The sequence below is a fragment of the Panthera tigris genome, chromosome B3 (genome assembly GCF_018350195.1).
Source record: "Panthera tigris isolate Pti1 chromosome B3, P.tigris_Pti1_mat1.1, whole genome shotgun sequence".
In the NCBI taxonomy this organism is placed as follows: Eukaryota; Metazoa; Chordata; class Mammalia; order Carnivora; family Felidae; genus Panthera; species Panthera tigris.
In genome coordinates, this window is record NC_056665.1 from 136,094,583 (window position 1) to 136,107,792 (window position 13,210).

Below are 13,210 nucleotides of genomic sequence, written 5' to 3' on the forward strand. Positions count from 1 at the left end.
TTTTCCAGGTGCTGTTGGGAGAGGGGACAGGCGGCTCAGAGGGAGGGACGGTAGGAGCAGGGCTAGGACTTAGCTGCGGAATTAGTGAGAGGAGCTACATACAGTGAGGCTGAGTGTGGTCTGGTCTTCTGAGCAGCTTGAAGGGGAACCAAGGGGGGACCATTGTTTCAAGTTCTGGTCTCACAGGCCTTTGGAGCAAAGAGGACATCTCAGGTAGGCTGGAGTCAGATTCCAGAAGGCGGAGGTCATGGTGGGGGGCGGGGCTCAGAAAGTGAAGGGATCACGAGGGGAGGGGTTTCCAGTCTGGCTGGAGCCGGAAGAACCTGATGGGGGGTCTGAGAAGGTGGACTTCGGAACCATCGTGGGGTCCACAGGCCCGGCTACGAGGTTTGGACGTTGGTCCAGAGGCCACACATGGGGGTGGCTTGGTCTTGGGCTGCTACACCAGAAGACCACAGACTGGGGGCTTAAACAACAAACATTTATCTCTCGTACTTATGGAGACCGGAGGTCCCAGATCAAAGCACTGGTAGAGTTGCAGTCTGGCGGGGGTCTGCGTCCTGCTTCATAGACGGCCGTCTTCTCGTTGTGTCCTCACAGGGTGAAAGGGGCAAAGCGGCTCTGTGGGGGTCTCTCTCATAAGGGCACAAATCCCATTCCTGGGGGCGCCACCCTCGTGATCTAACACCTCCTAACACACTGGAGACTGGAAGGTGACCATGTGAATTTGGGGTGAGGGGACGCAAGCATCCAGTCCCTTGAAGGGAGGCTCCCACATTCCTGCCTTCCTCTGTTCTCCCTCTCCCCGCAACATCTGCTTTCCAAAGACACCTAGAGTCTCCCGTCCATCTCCCTGTAACGTGGGCACATGCTGGGCCAACGATTCTTGGACTCGAACGTTTGTCCGGAAGACGTGTGACCCACACAGAGTGTGTCCCCGCTCCCGGAGCTTCTGATTCAACAATCTGGGGTCTTAGAGGCCTTAGAATTTGCATTTTTTTTTTTTACGTTTATTTATTTTGAGAGAGAGAGGGAGAGAGAGAATCCCAAGCAGTCTCTGCACTGTCAGCGCAGAGCCCGACGTGGGGCTTGAACCCACGACTGTGAGATCACGACCTGAGCCGAAATCAAGAGTCAGATGCTTAACCGACTGAGCCACCCAGGCGCCCCTAGAATTTGCAGTTCTAGCATGTTCTCACGAGGTGCTGATGCTGGAGGTCCCAGGACCACACTTTGAGAACCGCTGCTTTAGAATTACGGCAAATCCTAACTGCCTAAGCTGGTTCTGCTCCTCCTTGAGCACAACCACCACCACCACCCCCCACCCCCCCCCCACCCCCGGCCATGCCTGGGTCTCAGCATCCCGCCTGCATGATGGGCCTGGACCTGGCAGCCTGGGAGGGCCGTCCCCACCCTGTCTAACCTCCCAGAAGGTACCGGACATACACTCGCTTCTAGGCCCGGGGCACGGTCCTGTGGCTTCCTGGCTTTGCCTGTGAGGGCTCTGAGGAGTGCTTCCTTCTTCCTGTCCCCTGCCATCCGCATGCTGTGCACCGGTTGTGACTGTGTAGGTCTGGTTCAGATGTTTTGTCACACGCCTCGGGGAGGAGGACGATCAGAGCAGATGCCTGGGGTGACAGTGGCCCGGCCATCAATCTACATTTGCAACGGGCAGCTGAGTCTTTTAGGAGTTCCCAGCCTCCACGGCGAGGGTCTTGGCTCATGAAAGAGACAGATGGGGCCCTGGGCTTAGCCGTGCTGCTGCGGGCATGTACCCGAACGCTGGGGTTCAGTCCTTTCTGGGCTTTTATGTCCGACAGAAGCTCTCTCCGCCCAGACCCTGTCCCTTTAAGGTACGTTTTCTTGGGTTCCCTGTCAGCTGGAGAAAGGCCTTCAAGTGCATTTGGAGAAAGAAAAAAAAAAAAAAAAAAAGCAGTAGTTCAGGTACCTTAGGGGATGTCACTTCATCTGACCTCCCATTCAGACCCTGAGACCCCAAGACACCAGTTGGTCCGGGGCTTGGACATTTTGTGAGACTGAGAGCTCATTACCTGTCAATGAATTCCAGCTTTAAGTAACTTCAAGTGTGAGAAGACTCTTCCCGCTGACCATCCTGGGAGAGCTGGATTGTTAGCAAGTGGCTGGTGCTGGAAAAAAATGGTGGGAAAATCAAATTATGTCCTCTTTTTAGACCACACACACTAAGGTATACCAGTTCCCGTGAGGGGTTGTTTTCCAACTCTCGTGTTCGTTAAAACCACCGTGACATTCGCTAACCACGGAGACATCTAGAGATTGTTTTTGAAGATGCTGGTTCTGACGTGGGGCCCGGAAATCTGGATTTTTAACACGCTCCTGGGTGGTTCAGATGAGATGGTTCTCCCATCGTAGGGAGAGAAATACTGGGTATCTAAATGCCAAAAGGAAGGAAATCTGGTCTGTGTTGACCTGCTCTTCAGTTGGGAAGCATGAAAGCCACAGAAGTTATACCTGAAAATAATCTGATCACATAAAAATTAAAAACGCGGGGTGCCCGGGTGGCTCAGTCGGTTGAGCGGCCGACTTCGGCTCAGGTCATGATCTCACACTCTGTGAGTTCGAGCCCCGCGTCGGGCTCTGTGCTGACCGTTCAGAGCCTGGAGCCTGCTTTCGATGCTGTGTCTCCCTCTCTCTCTGCCCCCTCCCCTGCTCATGCTCTGTATCTCTGTCTCTCAATAATAAATGAACGTTAAAAAAAAAATGAAAACGCATCTACCTCAGAACGCATCCACATATCTAAAGACAATAAACTAGAGGGAAATGATGACAAATTTGGAAAAGGATCAGTGTTTTAAAGAGCTCTCACAAAGTAGAACAGACAATTGTTCATATTCAGAAAAAAAAATAAATAGCTATAAACATGAAAAATATTTCACCTTACAAAAAATAAAATTAATGTAATTTCTGTCCATAAGAAGATTCAAATAATACACTAATGCTTGTAGGACAGGCTGTCTAACAGTGTGATACTGTTTGCATATATTTTCTAGAGAGCAATTTGATTAGAGGTCTCAAGAGGCTTAAGAAAATGTTTACGTCCTTTGGGTCAATAATTCCAAGCCGAGAAATTTAAGCGAAAAAAACCAGAGCTATTTGGTTCCAAAATGACAGCCCAACTCAACTTGGCTTCAGCCAAAAAGAATGCATTGGCTTATAAAAACTAGAAGGTCAGGGACAGCTTCAGGCAGAGCTTGATCAGGAGCTCAGCGTCAACCCAGTCTCTGTCTCTGGGCTTTGCTCTTCTACATCTTGGCTTCATTCTCCAGTTCCATGTAAACAACCTCAGCCCTGCATCCTCCAAAGCTGAAGTGAGAGCAAGAAAGAGAGAATGTCCCTTTGTGGTAAATCACAGGGCAAGTCTCAGGGTTCACTCTGATTGACGCACCTTGGGTCAGATGCCTCTCTTTAATCCCTGACTGGCCAAGCCTGGGTCAAATTTTTGAGTTTAGGAGAGGTGGAATATCTTTTATGGCTAGAGTCATTCCCCTGGAGCCAGTGGTGGATGCCACATGAACTACGTGGGCTGACAGAAGGGGACACGTGGTTCCCCCAAAGGGGAACCAGGCTACCGTTATCACAGGGAGGCGGGACCTGATGCTGCTCCGGCAAAACCCAGAAGTGCCCGTTACAGATGCCAGCAGAGTGTTTAAGATGCCACCACATCGTTATTTAGAGTAGCCGAACTTCAAACAACCTAAGTATCTCGGAGGAATTGGAGAATTGGAGTTTAATAAATAATGCCCCAACTTTAGGATCTGATAATTCTGCAGCCATTAAATTACATGTTTTCAAAAATAGTGTTAGGAAAAATATAGGACGTAAAGTTAAGTGGAAAAAGGGATTCAAAAAATAGAATATAAGCCCCATTTGATAAAATTTATATATGCAAAAGAATGGAAGGATATACACTACATTAGTGCTTCTAAGTGGGAGGCCCATGACCCTCGGGGTGTTAATTTCCACCTAGTGCAGCAGATTGAATTGGGTCGCGAAATAGATAGGGGTCCCAAAGTGTCCTCTCCCCCGGGGTTGTGTCTACTTCCTTGGGCTTGCCAGAGGCTCATGGTGGGCAGAACACTCCTCTCCACCTCTTGGCCGGGTTGGCCACGTGACTTGCTTTGGCCAATAGGATATTAGTGAACTGTGACACAATCAGAGGCTTAAAACATGATCGTGCCGTGGGGCTTGGGGTTTAGCACTGGTAAGCTCTGCCATGGAGAGAGGTGTGCCTCTGGGAGCCCCTTGATTCCAGAGGGACGAGAGCCACGTGGAGCAGACATGGACCCAACATGCAGTTTGGATCCACGAAAATTGTCCAATCCTCAGCCAACCCTGACTGAGAAACAAATGTTTATAATTGCAAGCCAGTGAAGCTGAGGTCATTGGTTACACAGTATTATAGTGGTGGCTGCTGGATACACCCACACACTTCCTCAGATTCCCTACTCCCTCCAACCCAAGGATCCCCAGTGTGGGGGCGGCCGGTCCACCCGCTGGCCGTGAATGGGCGCCTGAGGGACGCTGGGATGTACAGAGGTGGCTTAGAGCTCTGTTCTGCCACATTAACCATGGTTAGCTTCGGATCGTAGGACTCTAATCTTCCATTTTCTTCTTTATACTTTTGTAGATTTTCCGGAGTTGCTGCAAAGACCGTGGTTCACTTTTATAACCAGAAAAAGAAAGCTCTGCTGAAGAATTGGAGATTAATTGGAAACTAACTCCTCTTGGCATCTCACAAATCCTCCCTTCGGTGTCCCTGAGAAAAAGGCTCGCTGTCCATTCATTCACCTGCAGGACCATCTTCAAGACGGAGGACAGGGTTCTTGGCTTCTGAATATTGTTTTCCTTCAAGTTCGGTGACTCTGGCTCCACTCTGAATTGGTCCCCATTGGCCTCTAGCCTCAAAACGTGGTGTCTTAAGCTGAGTTCCATTGTCCAGCTAAGGAAGTTGGCCAGATGGGGATGACAGGAGACATCTGGAAGAGGCCGCCTTGCCGTGGCCCCAGCTGCAAAGGCACAGGGCACTCCGGCCGTCACTCCCAGCCCCTCGCCCGAGGAGCGATGCCCTACCCAGCCCCGCTCTTGGCCTGGAAACAGCCGGTCTACTTCGAGGCTTGTGCTCCAAGGCTGTAAGTGCCGGCCAAGCCACCTGGCCCCAGCATGTGCCCCAGTGTCATTACTAGGCGTCTCCAGAAGACGCTGCGTTGTTTCCATGTCCTTTGGTGCTGAGGCTCGTTTGTCCCTGGCTGCCGGCTGCTTGGGTTCTCTGCACGGTTCAGTGCTGTGGGAGACGCTGCATTCAGAGTGCAGACAGTGCGAGCCCTGGGTCCCCAGCTCCTCTCCAGCACTGTGCAGGGGGGGATACGAGGGCCCGAGCTGCGTCTCCCTGGCTCCCCCACCTCCGTGTGCAGCCGGGCCTGGTGCAAACCAGGTGTTCAGTGTTGCACAGGAGGGGGTGGGTGTGAATCCAGAGAGGCTCCTGATGGTCTCTGCACAGTGAGAACTTCCTGATGCGGCCCCAGAACTTACAGGCCACTGTACCTCACCCGAGTCACCCCTACAGCCCATGAGCTGGAAAGCATTGGTTTTCTGGGTCCGTCTTACAGAAAGTTCGGGAGCTGTAGCTCTGTGGTTATGTGGCTCGCCCAAGGTCCACACAGTGCTTAGCGGTTGGAGCTGGGACGTTAGCTCTGGCCCTTCGGCTCCAGATGGAACAACTGTCATTTTGGAAACACAAAGAACACGAAGAACGAAAGCTAACATGCACTGGACGCTTGCTGTGCGCCAGGCACCTTGCTAAGCTCGTCATAGCTCGCGGAGTCTTCCTACCAACCCTGAGAGCGACAGTCCCCGTTGTCCAGGTGAGGAAACAGGCTCAGAGAGGCGAAAGGCTTGTCTGAAGTTGCACAGCCCAGGGGCAAGGCCCACGTCCGTCTCCTTTCAGAGCTGGTGCTCCGAGCTGAAGGGAGCGTGGGGGGGGATCACGTAGCAGAACGGGAGGCGGCCAAGTTCAAATCTGGAACAGCCCCCAGGTGGAATCAAGAGACAGGGTGCTACCGTAGACCCCTGCCACTCAGTGGGGTCCGGGCCCTGCGTCATCGTGGCATCACCTGGGATTTGCGAGAAAGGCAGAATCTGCATTTTAACAAGAACCCAGGGGATCCCGATGCACGGTAAAGTGCTGGTCTAATTTGCTCGGAGGGGAGCCTGGCATCACCCCCATGCGGGGAGGTGACTCCGAGGCGGCACCAGCTCTCAGCACCCGGGGGTTCCGTGCAGGGGCCGTGAACTGAGAGGAGCAGCGCCTCCGGCCTGAGCCGCCACCGGACAGCCGCAGGTTCAAGCTGCGGGACCCCGGGGGGTAAGCTGCCTGCCATCCAGTGAATGCTCTGAGGGGCTTCCTTCTGCCCCCACTGTCCTTACCCCGCCCCTCTCTGCCCCTGCCACCTCCAGCCTCACCTCCTCCACGAAGCCTCCCCAGCTGTCCCTGCCCTAGGCAGAGTGAGCAGAGCCCAACTCTGGGCTTCCAGCCTCTCCTACAAGGATCTCGAGAGCACCTGCCTGCCCCCCTCCCCTGCCCCCGGACGTGGCACTTAGTCGTTTACACTTACATCTCCCCCACTGGAAGGAGAAGTTCTCCAGACAAAAGGCTCATCTTTTTCATTGAGGCCTATGTGACATACAACGTTATGTTAGTTTCAGGTGTCCCGGGAAGGGCTTCATCTTAATCGACTTAAGCCTGACACGGAAGAGGCCCTCAGCTAATATGTGCTGGGTGAATGCCTCCTCATATGCTCTGGGTAAATGATGAATGAATGAATGAATGGATGTCTTAAGCAAAGGAGTAAATCTCTAAGTGAAACTTGTAAGGAACGTGTAGGAGGCAAAAGAGAGGGGTGTGGGGGGGACAGAGGGATCTTGGCTTCCACTTGGCCCTCAGGGTTATCCGTGTCGTATTCCCAGGGCCATGCCACCTCCCAGGGCGAGCCCTAATAAACCAGGCCAGAGTTTCGGGGTTCTCCCGGGGAATTACTTGGGGGGAAGACCTCCCTCTCCCCGCTCTCCACAGCATCATAAATTATGGGAATGCTGCCGCCAGGCACCCTGGGATGGTGCCATGGAACGAGGGGGAAGGGGACCTTGAGACAGCAAGCACCCCACCCCCATCCCAGGCCAGGGATGGCGCCCACCTCTTGGGAGCCAGCAGAGCCTTGCTGTTGCTTGAGCCTCTCAGGCCTCCTTCACACGTGGAGTTGGGATGGATGAGGTAGAAGGCAACAGAAAAATGGGATCAGCCCCGTGTCAGGTCTACGCTGGGCATGAAGCCTGCTTAAAATTCCCCCTTCCTGGGGCGCCCGGGTGGCTCAGCCCGTTAAGCACCTGACTTCGGCTCAGGTCGTGATCTCTGAGTTCGAGCCCCGCATCGGGCTCTGTGCTGACAGCTCAGAGCCTGGAGCCTGCTTTGAATTCTGTGTCTCCCTGTCTCTCTGCCCCTCCCGTGCTCGAGCTCTGTCTCTCTCTCAAAAATAAACATTTAAAAAAAAAAAAAAAAAAGATGGAGAGATGTCTTTGACTTAAAAAAAAAAAAAGATTCTCTCTCCCTCTGCTCCTCTCTCTCTCTCTCTCTCTCTCTCTCTCTGTCTCCCTCTCTAAAAAGAAAAAAGATTTCAAAAAGGTGATCTAAGACCTTTATACGATTTGAATTTTACTATTGAGTCCTGCATAGGGTATGGTGGGGGCGGGGGCCAGGCCACTCTTATTCCTATAAAGCCTGCTTTTCATTTTTCTCTTTCCTGTGATCTCAGCTAAGAAATAATTTGGGGCAAAAGGCTGCCACCTAGAAGATGAACAAATTTTAATTCTCCTTCAGCAAGGGTGAGAAGGTGAGAATTGTGAGTCACATGGCCAGCCTGAGAGGACCATCTGCTCAAAGTCCTTCCGGGAGGGGCAGGGTTTCTCTAAGGCAGCCGAAACTGATACTTCAACTCAGAGAGGTACAGCAAGTCCCTCCGGGAGGCACAGCAGGTGGCAGAGCCCAAGTCTGACCGACCGCAAAGCGAGGGCACTTTTCCTAATTAAAGTTTCCAGAACTTTCCCCCAAATGCCTCTCGCGGCAGAGGAGAGTGAACCCATTTTCGGGGGCCTGGTGCTCAGACCCGAGGGGAACTGAGTATCTTTGTGCTTTTGCATTTCATCTGAAAATTTTATAAAAGCCAATTTGCATTATGTTTCAGAATACATTGTTCTTATACAAAAAAAAAAAAAGATGTTTTCTCCCTGCCAAATATCTCCGAGGACAGCAGATGATCTGGGATGCTGCAGTGTTTACGCTGCACTTCAGGTTCTGCCTGGCCGAGCTCGGTGGCCCCCCGGGACCTGGGTGGACGAGCCCACACTTACCCCATAAACCTCCATTATCTGTAAACACAGGCTCTCCAGGGCCAGGCTTTCCTGAGCTTTGCTCTCTGGGGCCCTAGAGAGTTTCCAGGGATCACAGAGCCCCGAACTCTTCTGTTTATCATGTCCTGGGAGATGGTATTCACGTGATTCACCCAGGCACCGAGCCCCGCTCAGTCTCATTGAGGCTATGGGGTCTCCCCTCCCTTCCACACAAGGCTGAAGGCCTGGGTTACCGCCTTGCACCGCACCCTGTCCTCTCCCTTCCCAGAAGCACTTGCCATAGTTGGTGATGAGACGCTGGCTTGTGTGACGAGAGCAGTAGAGAGGACGGTGGGGTGGAACACCCACGATGCTAGGTGGGGGCGTGAGGAGGTGACGGGGGGGGGTCACCCACACAGTTACCCAGAGTTACAAGTTTCATTAACCCCGTTTCATAGAGGAGCAGACTGTGGCTGAGAGCAAGAGAGGCTGTATCAGTCATCTGATGCTGTGTAACAAGTCACCCCAAAACTTAGCTGAAAATAACGAACATCTATCTCATTATTCCTGGGGTCGGACATCTGGGCAGGGTTGGGTCCTCTGGCTCAGGGTCTCACCGCGAGGCTTCAGTCCAGCCTGGGGTTTCACCTGAAGGCCCGACCGGGGGACAGTCAGCATCCAGGCTCACGCACGGCCGGCTGGCAGAGGAAGCTCCCCACGGGCTGTGGGACTGGGGGCCTCAGCTCCTCGTGGCTGTCGGCTGAAGGTCTCCCTCAGCGCCTTCCCTGTGGATCTTTCCACAGGGCAGCTCACCAGGGGAGCAAGCAAGACAGAGGCCAGTCTGTGGGTATCCTGATCCGAGAAGTGACATTCGGTTACTTTTGTTGTCGTCTTCCTCACAAGCCAGTCACTGGGTCCAGCCCATGCTGGAGGGGAGAGGGTCACACAGGGTGAGAGCACAGGAGGCAGGTCGTTGGGGGCCATTAGAGGCTGCCTATCACAGAGGTCACGCACCCTGCCTCGGGTCTCATAACCAGGGCCCCTTCAGGAGCTGGGCTCTCTGCCCCATCTCAGGATGGCCAGGACAGGGCTTGGGACTGGCAGCTCTCACCAGGCCCAGGCCCCCCCACCCAGCACTGGCTGCGGCCTTCTGTAAACCACACCCAGTGCTTTCTCTTCCCTTGGAAGCCGAGAGTGCCTCCAGCCCAGCCCAGGAGGCTGCCGGGATACAACACTTTCTATCTGAGCTGAAGAAATGTTAGCTTTCAAACCCCAGGCGTTGGGGGAGGCGGGGGGGGGGGGGGGGGCGCAGGTGGGCGGTAGGCTGACCTATCTGGTCCTCTCCTGGGGCTGTGGGTCATGTTTCATCTGAAAAGTGAGCCAGAGACTAACCTTATAACACGATTTCTCTCCCCGATTTCCTTGTCTCACCTTTGGAAAGCCTGTGGGACTGGCTCCCTGGAGCCCTCTCTGAGGGTTCTTCCAGAAAGACCACATTCCTTTTTGTTGGCCCTGCACTAAAGTTAACTCTGTGTGTCCCAGCTCCCGGGGCTGGTGGAAAATTGAATCTCAAACATTTGTGGGGGTCCCTCCCCATCCTCTGTCCAGCCCTGTAGGGGTTGTGTGGTCCTGGGTCACCCACCGCAGAGGAACCGGCGGTGACGTCCCCATGAAAATGGAAGCTGAGTGAGGGCAGCGATTTTTGTCAGTTTTGTGCACAGATGTGCATGGTCCGTGCCCGGCACGCATCTGCCCATGGGATGTGCGGTAGATCTGTGCCCAGTGTTGAAAGAAGGGCCTTCCTGTAGCTGCACCTAACGTACACAGCACCTTGGCGGGAGGGACCGAGGGATCTCCGCCAGCCAGGTCAGGGTCCTGTGTTCCCTTGGGCGACGTGAGAGTGAGCAGTGCCCCTGCTCTGGGCCACCCGCCTCCACCCCTTCCCAGATTCCAGAATGTTCTCCCTATTCAGCCAGACCTGCCTCTCCATTCTCCAGTCTTCCCACTTCCACAGTGTTTCCTGGAAATACCTTTTTGCAAGAATAAAAGCCTCTTTCTCAACCCTGCTCCTGGGGGTCGATAGGCTGCCAGGGCAGCCCACGGCCTCCAGGGGGGCGGCTTGGGGGAGGGGAAGGGGGCTAACTGGCTCTGGTTCCTCCTGACCATCCCCAGCGGGGAAACAACACACAGGTTTGTATCCCAGCAAGTTTTCCAGCTCGGAGTAGCAGGCTGTGCACGACGGGGCGGGGGCAGCGAGGAGGGGGCGCGGACCTCCTGCGTGGAAGGGCAAGCACTTTAAGCCCAGATCCCCCTGCCGCGCCAGGCCTGTGGTTTACAGGGCAGGGAAAGAGTGCCAGGAAGATGGGCCTACACTACCACATCTCCCGCCACCCGAGCCCCAAGTTTGTCTCACTGATCAGGGAGACGGCAGACACCCCCTCTCAGGTGCACGGACACAAACCCCCTTGGGGCTCCTCCCTGCCGAACGCAAGCTCTTACCTTGTCCCCCGTAGGCTTCAAGGTCGGACGAGACTCAGGCCCCAGTAACTACCGTGCAAAGCCCACAAAGTTTGGGGACCAAGCAGAGTGTCAAGTGCTTTTCATGGCCATCTCATTTAGTCTTCCTGACTGACCTTTGAGATCAGGTACAAATATCCCCACTTTACGGACAAGGAAACTGAGGCCCAGGGAGGTGTGGCTTGCTCAAGAGTTATTACATGGGAATCGGGACATGAATATTTTTTTTAAGTTTATTTATTTGGGGGGGGGGAGGGGCAGAGACAGAGAGAGAGAGAGGAGACCCCCCAAGCCGGCCCCACGCTGGTAGTGCAGAGCGCCACGAGGAACTCGGACGCGCAACCGTGAGATCATGACCGGAACCAAAATCGAGAGTCGGACGCTTAACCGACCAAGCCACCCAGGCACGCCCCCACCGCCGGATTTTTCCGTTTTTTTTTTATGACACGAATATTCATGCCACTGCCCACACTTGTAATGACCGTGTCCTACCGCCCCCGCCAAGTCACAGCCATGAGGCATGAGCACCACAGGAGGACAGGCACAGCGTGGTGGAAACTCAGAGGAGTTCATGCCCAGCCCAGCAGTCTGGGAGGACTTCACACGGAGCCTGGGAAACGGGCCTCCAGGAGGAGCGAAGGCGGAGAGGTGAGCGAGCAGCACAGGGAAGGTTCTGGGCACCGGAAGCCATCTTCTTAAGCTCACGTCTTGAGGAAGTGGGCAAAACAGGAAGCAAGGGGCGGAGAAAGGTGTGCCGGGGCCACGCTGTACGTAGTGAAGCTGGGGGGCCCAGCCTGGAACACTCTCTGGGCCTGAGCGGCCTGAGGAAGGCCAAACTGGGAGTCACGTGGGCCACGGGGCAGGCCCCAAAAGGACGGTTCACATTTTCCACTCAGACCCGGCCCGAAAACCAGCTGGACTCTTGATGTCTTCCAAGTGGCCCTTAGAGAGCTCAGGAAGCAGGCTGATTAGTTAGGACGAAGGAGATGACATTGTTTCCCCCGCTCCTTCCAGCCGCTGTTAAGCAAAGAATCCATTACACATGTACTGAGATGCTGGGTGAGATTTTTTGTTGTTGTTTAAAAGGCTCACTACTAAAAATATTTTTTAAGGATCTGTTTGTTTGTTTGTTTTTCCGAACTACTCAGATTGTCCGACGCTCTCAGTAAGTGAGGAATCAGAGGCCCAGAGAGGGCCTGGAAGTCATCTAAGGCCACACAGCAGCGAAGGGCGGAGTCTAGAGCCAGTCTGGGGCCCAGCGTTCCTTGTGAGCTCCAGACGCTCCTTTCATACGTGGGTGCCAGCTTGGTTTGGACCTTCCATGGCCTGGAGAGAGGCAGAAGGTGGGCCAAGAGCTCCTAGAAGCCTCAGCTCACTCGGGATCCTCCTCCTTGAGGCCCTAAATGCCTCAGATGTCGAGTTTGACCAGGGCTAAGCCTGACACAGGGACCTAGACAATGCCCCGCGGGCCCTGCCCTCCCTTCCTCAGCAAAGACTCCTCCTCACCTGCTCCCCGTGGAAGCACACCTGGCTCGGTGATTCCTGCCCTGAGTGAAGCCTGACAGAGCTTGGAGGGAGCACTGGATGAGGAGTCGAAAGTCTGGGGAATCCAGTCTTGCTGGGCCACTTTGTAGCTGAGCGGTACTGGGCACTTCTATTACCTCTCCGACTCCCTTGGCCATAAAAAACAAAGACCAAAAGCAAATAGGGGTGTGGGAGTACACATCCCCACCACCACATGCATCGTTCCTCAGCAGAATGAATTCAAAACCGGCTCCAGAGTCAGGCTGCCTGGGACTGAATCCCACTGTGTGCTGAGTGGTTTGGGGCAAGTACCTTACTGTCCCCGTGCCTCAGTTTCCTCATGTGGAAAACAGGGATCGTAGAGATGACAGTAATAGGATCTTTCCCCATACACTAGTTGTGAGGAAATTAAGTAGGATAATATGGGTTGAGTTGAGGACAGTGCCCAGTATACAGTAAGTGCTCAATAAAAATTAGCCTCTGCTGTTATTGCTCCTTGAGCCATGATTAAACCCCAAATTCCCCACCTACTAAATGATACGCACTTGTAAGACACAGATGTTTATCCAATAGCCGAGCCTGGTGCCTGGGGCAGGAGAGTGAGCGTGGGAATGGGGATGGCTTAATACACTCTTGGAAATATTAACACCTGTAAAATGGGCACATGCAATACACTGGACCCCCCTTCCCCGGAAACCCTCCCTCCCCCACCCACAGCATCTCCTCTAGGGGTGGAGGGCTGGTGAATGAA